Source organism: Neomonachus schauinslandi, chromosome 1, assembly GCF_002201575.2.
Source record: "Neomonachus schauinslandi chromosome 1, ASM220157v2, whole genome shotgun sequence".
Lineage (NCBI taxonomy): Eukaryota > Metazoa > Chordata > Mammalia > Carnivora > Phocidae > Neomonachus > Neomonachus schauinslandi.
The window spans coordinates 71753797-71760993 of NC_058403.1; positions in this window are offsets into that span (position 1 = coordinate 71753797).

Sequence of the window (7197 nt, forward strand, 5' to 3'; positions counted from 1 at the left end):
TGGCTCAGTTGGTTAAGCGACTGCCTTCGGCTCAGGTCATGATCCTGGAGTCCCGGGATCGAGTCCCGCATCAGGCTCCCTGCTCGGCAGGGAGTCTGCTTCTCCCTCTGACCCTCCCCCCTCTCATGCTCTCTGTCTCTCATTCTCTCTGTCTTAAATAAATAAATAAAATCTTTAAAAAAAAAAAAAAAACAGTCTGTGGGAAAGCTGTGGAGAAGGGAGGGGTACTAATTTTGCCTGGAGGCAGAACTTGAAAGGGGCCCTGAAGAATGGGAAGGAAGTTTTCTTTCCCCCCCCACCCCACCATTTTAGCCACAGGAAGAGAGAATTCCTGGGTCCCTCTCCCCACCTCCACTAGTCTTATCACTTGGACTCCATACCAGCTATTCCGAAAAGAGGAAGGGCCAAAGTGTGTACAACCTTCTCTTCAGTGATGAATAGAAGGGGCTAATGTGTGCCAAATGTTTTCCAACCGTCATCTCTAATTCTGATAACAACAACGTGCTGGTGAACATTATCTCCATTTTACTGAGGAACCTGGGTTCACAGCTAGAAAGTGGCTACACCAGGACTGAAGGTGAGTCCATTTTTTTTTTTTTTTAAGATTTTACGTATTTATTTGAGAGAGAGAGAGAAAGATCACGAGCAGGGGGGAAGGGTAGAGGGAGAAGCAGACTCCCCACTGAGCAGGGAGCCCCTGAAGCTGTGTCCTTCTAACTTCAAAATCTACCTTCTTCCCTCTATGCTGCATGGCTGCTGTGGGCTTGTATGAAGGCTTTAGGACGGGATGCCTGGGTGGCTCAGTCAGTTAAGCGTCTTGGCTCAGGTCATGATTCCAGGGTCCTGGGATCGAGTCCTGCATCGGGCTCCTTGCTCAGAGGGGAGCCTGTTTCTCCCTCTGCCTGCCGCTCCCCCTGCTTGTGCTCTCTCATTCTCTCTCTCTCTGACAAATAAATAAAATATTTTTAAAAAAGGCTTTATGATGTCATGTGGTACACTCAAACACACACATACAGCAGACACTTAATACTTGTGCAGTGAACTGGGTATTTACCCAAAAAATACAAGAACACTAATAACTCAAAGGGATACATGCACCCTCATGTTTATGGTAGCATTATTTACAATAGCCAAATTACAGCAGCCCAAGTGTTCATCGATAGATGGATGGATAAAGAAGATGTGGTATACACACACACACACACACACACACACAGAGGAGTATTACTCAGCTATAAAAAAGAATGAAATCTTGCCTTTACAACAACATGGATGGAGCTAAAGAGTATAATGCTAGGCAAAATAAGTCAGAGAAAGACAAATATGATCTCACTTATGTGGAATTTAAGAAGCAAAACAAATGAGCAAAGAAAAAAGAGAGAGAGACAAACACTCTCACCTACAGAGAATAGACTGATGGTCACCACAGGGGAGGTGGGGGGGGTGAAATAGGTGATGGGGTTTAAAGAGTACACTTATCCTGGGGCAACTGGGTGGCTCAGTCCGTAAGCGTCTGCCTTCGGCTCAGGTCGTGATCCCGGGGTCCTGGGATCAAGCCCCACATCGGGCTCCCTGCTCAATGGGAAGCCTGCTTCTCCCTCTCCCACTCCCTCCGCTGTGTCCCCTCTCTCCCTGTGTCTCTCTCTGTCAAATAAATAAATAAAATCTTAAAAAAAAAAAAGAGTACACTTATCCTAATGAGCACTGAGTGATGTGTGGAATTGTTGCGTCACCATATTGTATACCTGAAACTGATATAACACTCTGTTAACTATACTGGAAATAAAATAAAAAACTTAAAAAAAAATTGTGCCGTGAATAAATGGATAAGAACAAAAGACTAAGCTTCTCAGGACGGGCAGCCACTAGGAAGTGCGTCGTGCATCCTGCAGAATGAATTTACCTTCCTCACTGTGGCGGTCGGAGCCCAGGGCGCTGGGAGACACGCCCCAAACCCGAGAGAAACAGCACCTCTCAATGGGAAGCCAAACCTCCAAACTGCGTGGGTTCATCAAATGGTTATGGAGAGCAGCCCGTACTTGGTGCTGCCGTTGAGCAGGGAGAATACTTTTCCTGAGTTTCAAGATCATTGATAGAGCTCCTCGCTGTGTATGTATGCCACCAATTCAATAGAACAAGTTTACTTGTTTGGTTTTGTCAAATTTGTCAAATCTAAATTTTCTTTTATGATTTTCTCATATATTTACAAACATCCAAAAGAAATCTACCAAATGAGATACATTTAGAAAAGGCTACCTTCCATCTAGTCCTCACTCTGGTCCCCGTCTCCTACGTACAACCTTAAAAAAAAATTGTTATGGTCTTTTTCTTTTCGTGTAACTGAATAAGCATTATCTAATATATTCACGTGTCCTTCCCCGGTGACAGCACGCCATAATAGATTTCTTCCCCTGGCGTTTTCCATGTAGCGATGCGCCCTGGCGATTCCTCCCCGGCAAGATAGGAATGCGGCTCATCCGCTCATCTCCCGGCCTGCCGAACCCTAGCGGATGCTGGGGTGGGGGGGGGTGAGGGGGGGCCCTCCTGCACACGGTGGGCGGTGGTCAGTCCTCTGCTACCACCAATAGTGCTGCAGTGAGTAGCCTGTGTGCATTACTTAATTTCTGAATTTTTGCCTCTCTGTGTTTAGGACGGATTCCGAGGAGGGATGTTTCCGAGTCAGAGTAAAGGCCTATTGCCAGCCTCCCCGAGACACTGATTTCTTTCTTTTTTTTTTTTTAAGATTTTTAAAATTTATTTGCGAGAGAGAGAATGAGAGACAGCACATGAGAGGGGGGAGGGCCACAGGGAGAAGCAGACTCCCCACTGAGCAGGGAGCCCGATGCGGGACTCGATCCAGGGACTCCAGGATCATGACCTGAGCCGAAGGCAGTCGCTTAACCAACTGAGCCACCCAGGCGCCCCCGAGACACTGATTTCTATGGCGCAGCAAATTACAGCTAGGACAGTACAGTGACAGGATGGTGAGGTGGGGGAGCGCCAAGGTCGACCCCACGCTCTCTGCAGCAGGGACCCCACCGTGACTCGGGGTTTGTTCGCGCTGCCGCTCCTCGCAGGCGGGGGCCCCTTGCAAACCCTTGCCAGAGACCCCGTGCCACCTGCGGTCCCGGGCCCTCTGCTCGGCTGCCCCACCCGCCCCGTGGAAGGAAGGCAGAGGACAAGTGAAAGCAAAATCGGCCCCATTCAAATAAAAAGCTCAAGATAATGTAGCAATTTATTATCACCAAAGTCCAATTAGATTTCTCAAGGAAACCGACCGGAGGTCAGGAGATGGTGCCGTGTGGACTTCACCTGCTCTTGGAAGAGGATACCCCGGGGCCCAGCTGGTCACCTCCCCTCGCTGGGAAGAGAGCAGTCCCCGTCTCTTTGAGGGTCGCTCTTTCGGCTGCTGGTGACATCAAGGATCTCCTGGCGGGGTCCTCACAGCTGGAGAGCGAGGAGCTCTTGTGTCTGACAGCCTTCCTTCAGCGGGGGTGTGTAAGCGCTCCCCCCTCGGCCCCCCCAGCATCGCCCGGTGGCACGTGGATCTGCGCAGCCGGAAGCCTGGGCGGTGCCTGAAAGGTGAGGGCACCAGCTCTCATCCGGCCCGGCCTTGCCACTGTCTGCCCTGGACGGTCACCCCGTGTGGAGAGAACAAGGCTGTAGGCTTCCTGAAGATGGGCTCCCACCTGCATCACCACCCTGCTGCCCACGGTCCCTGGGACTGACGACGCTCGTCAGTCCTTTCCTAAAGATTTATAGAGGCCGACTTGCGACTTGAAGCCCTCTGTAAAGTCTAATGTCAGATAAAATTATTATTATTAGACAGGCACTTGATAAATGTTTAACAAGTGAGTAAACAAAGGATGGTGTGGAGAGAGAGGGTGTGGTGGGAGTAAGGGTTTCAGAAATTCAGATCAACGTGGGGGGAGGGGCCGCTGAAGAAGGGCAGCCAGGGTGGGCATATGGGAATGGGGACAGTTTCTAGCCGGGAAACATTACACCAGCACTCAGTTCAGCAACAAGCACCATTAATCTGTAGCAACATCCTGGTCAGAGCGGCCCATGAGGAAGTTGTGAGAAAGAGGGTCCCAGAATAACTCAGGATGGCTAACATTGATCCAGCGTCACTTTGTGCGAGGTCAGTGCTTTACCTCACCTTGCTCAGTCCTCACAGAGCCCCAGGATATGGTTACCAGATCATCCTCAACCAACAGAGCAGGTAACTGAGACCCAGAGAAATTAACTAACTTCCCTGAAGGCTAGTGAGAGCCCAGTCATTTGGTGCTTTGAACGCCAAATTAGGACTCTGAATTCCGGCTGTGGCAGAGGGGAGCCGCTGAAGGTTCTTGAGCAGAGGAGTGACATGGTGCCTCAAAAAAAAGCAAGAAGGCATTATTAGCAGGGCGCCTGGGTGGCTCAGATGGTTAAGCGTCTGCCTTCGGCTCAGGTCATGATCCCACGGTCCTGGGATCGAGCCCCACATCAGGCTCCTGGCTCAGTGGGGAGCCTGCTTCTCCCTCTCCCTCTGCTTCTCTCCCTGCTCGTGCTCTCTCTCTCTATCTCTGTGTCTCAAATGAATAAATAAAATCTTAAAAAAAAATAATCAGTATGTTTAAAAAAAAAAAAAAAAGAAGGCATTAGCAGTTAGGAATGTGGACTTTGACACCAATCCGGTTTTTTTAAAATCCCAGTACTGCCAGTTGCTAGCTGTATAATCTTAGACACATTATCTGACTGCCTGGTGCTTCAGTTTCCTTATCTATAAAATGCGGGTAATAAAAGCGTCCAGGTGTTAGGATTTTATGACAGCATATGAGATAGTAAAAGTAGAGCCCTTAGAGCAATGATAACACGTATGTGTATGACAACTGTCAGCCATTATCAATGTGTTAGCTGTCTACTGGACCGGCTGGGGAGAGGTCAGAGGCAGGGAGGCCAGCAGGACGCAGGACTGAGGCATTGCTGCCAAGGGTGATGGCAACTGGAATAGAGAACAAGATATTCTGAAGTAAGATCCAGTAGGATTCATTCACTGGAAATGTGGGATAAAGAAGAAAATGTAGGGGCGCCTGGGTGGCTCAGCTGGTTGGGCATCTGCCTTCGGCTCTGGTCATGATGCCAGGGGCCTGGGATTGAGCCCCAGTTCGGGCTCCTTGCTCAGTGGGGAGTCTGCCTCTCCCTCTCCATCTGCCTTTCCCCACTGCTCATGAGCGCTCTCTCTCTCAAATAAGTAAATAAAATCTTAAAAAAAAAAAAAAGAGGGGCGCCTGGGTGGCTCAGTTGGTTAAGCGACTGCCTTCGGCTCAGGTCATGATCCTGGAGTCCCGGCATCGAGTCCCGCATCGGGCTCCCTGCTCGGCAGGGAGTCTGCTTCTCCCTCTGACCCTCCTCCCTCTCATGCTCTCTGTATCTCATTCTCTCTGTCTCAAATAAATAAATAAAAAATCTTTAAAAAAAAAAAAAAGAATAGTTAACAAGGACTCTCAGGTTCCCACTCTCATTAACTGGGAGAAAAAGGACTTCCGAGAGCAATAGAAAAACTAGGAAGAAAACTAGTGCTTGGAAGGCAAGACACAATTTGGGAAGCATGGGAGTGATGTCAAGGGGACCTTGGGTTCCATTGTTAGCTCTGCCACCAGCTGGGCCATCACCTTGGCAAAAGCCTCCTTTCCCCTCCGGGCCTCAGTTTTCCCATCAGTAAAATGAAACTTTGGTACTTGAGGTCTCAAAAATCTCTCCCAACTCAGGTATTTTCCATCCTCACCTGGGAATGCTCTAACGGGAGAATGGTACTGATGGTCTGGCTCTTAGGCTCTTTGAGGTTCAGGGTTAGGTGGTAGGAGGAAGGCAGTAACGTAAGAGGACCCCCCTTTTCTTCATACCCCCTTAACTGTTGTACCTCAGGCCCTGTCATAGCCCCCTCATCCAGGCTCTCAACACAGCCTGTCCCATAGATCCTTGCACCCGTCCAGAGACTCTAAGCACTGGTATCAGAGAGAGTGAAGTTCAATGTTTATTTGATTTAGCCACACTCCCTTCCAGTTGATTGGTTCCTGACTTGGGCTTTGTTTATCTACCAGATTAGAGAAGAAAGGGGAGGTTGTTTTTAAAAGTTCACTGTCCTTAGCACTGGCGTCAGACTCACAGCCACAGTGAAACTGAACCCTTGGTGGCAGCGGCTGACCAGGAGCTTGTGTTTACGAGAGGGCGCCCCTGAGGGGGCGGAGCACCACCTGCCCAACTCGTGCCTGCAGCTGGTCTCCGGCAGGTGCGCGCAGAGCGACTTCCATTCAGGATGGCCACGGGAAAATGGACAGCACTCTTCTGAGAAAAGCTGCATTTTGAAATAAGAGTTTCACATAAAACAGAATGACAAAACCAATGCTGAATAATGGAAATGTTGAATGCGTGTCAATCCACTCAGATAGAAACAAACACCTGGGGAGACTTTTTTTCCCCAGTAAAGTACCATTTAACCCAACAAAGGTGCCCCCCCCGTTTTTTAGCTGGCAACTGTGCCTAGATCTCTTTCCTCAGGTTGTGACAATATTTAGGAATTAAACTTAGGAATTAAAATTAATTCTAACATCTGGTGATTGATAGTCACTTGAAACCTTAAATTGGCTCTCAAACTTAGTAATTAGAGGGAACTTTGACATTAAGTAGGCTTCTTTCGGGTCACCCAGAATCATCACTGTCATTTGTGTCGGCAAATATTTACTGGGCATTTTTGTATTTAAAAAAATCCTGGGGCACTTGGGTGGCTCAGTCGTTAGGCATCTGCCTTCGGCTCAGGTTATGATCCCAGGGTCCTGGGATCGAGCCCCGCATCAGGCTCCCTGCTCGGCGGAAAGCCTACTTCTCCCTCCCCCACTCCTCCTGCTTGTGTTCCCTCTCCTGCTGTGTCTCTCTCTGTCAAATAAATAAATAAAATCTTAAAAAAAAAATCCTGTCTGTCAAAAGTATTTTATACAGTTTAAAGCACTGTGCAAAGATGTTAGTGTATTTAGCGGATTCACAGACTCCAAAAATATCATGCCCTATGTCTTACATGTAGGGAACCAGAGGTCCTAGGAAGCGAAAAGAATCACTGAACACCTTTCTCTGTTTTAAGTGATAGCACCAGGCTCTCATGAGTCAAAGAGACAAGACATGCAAATAATTGATGATCCAGCTCAAGAGAGAGGACACTGA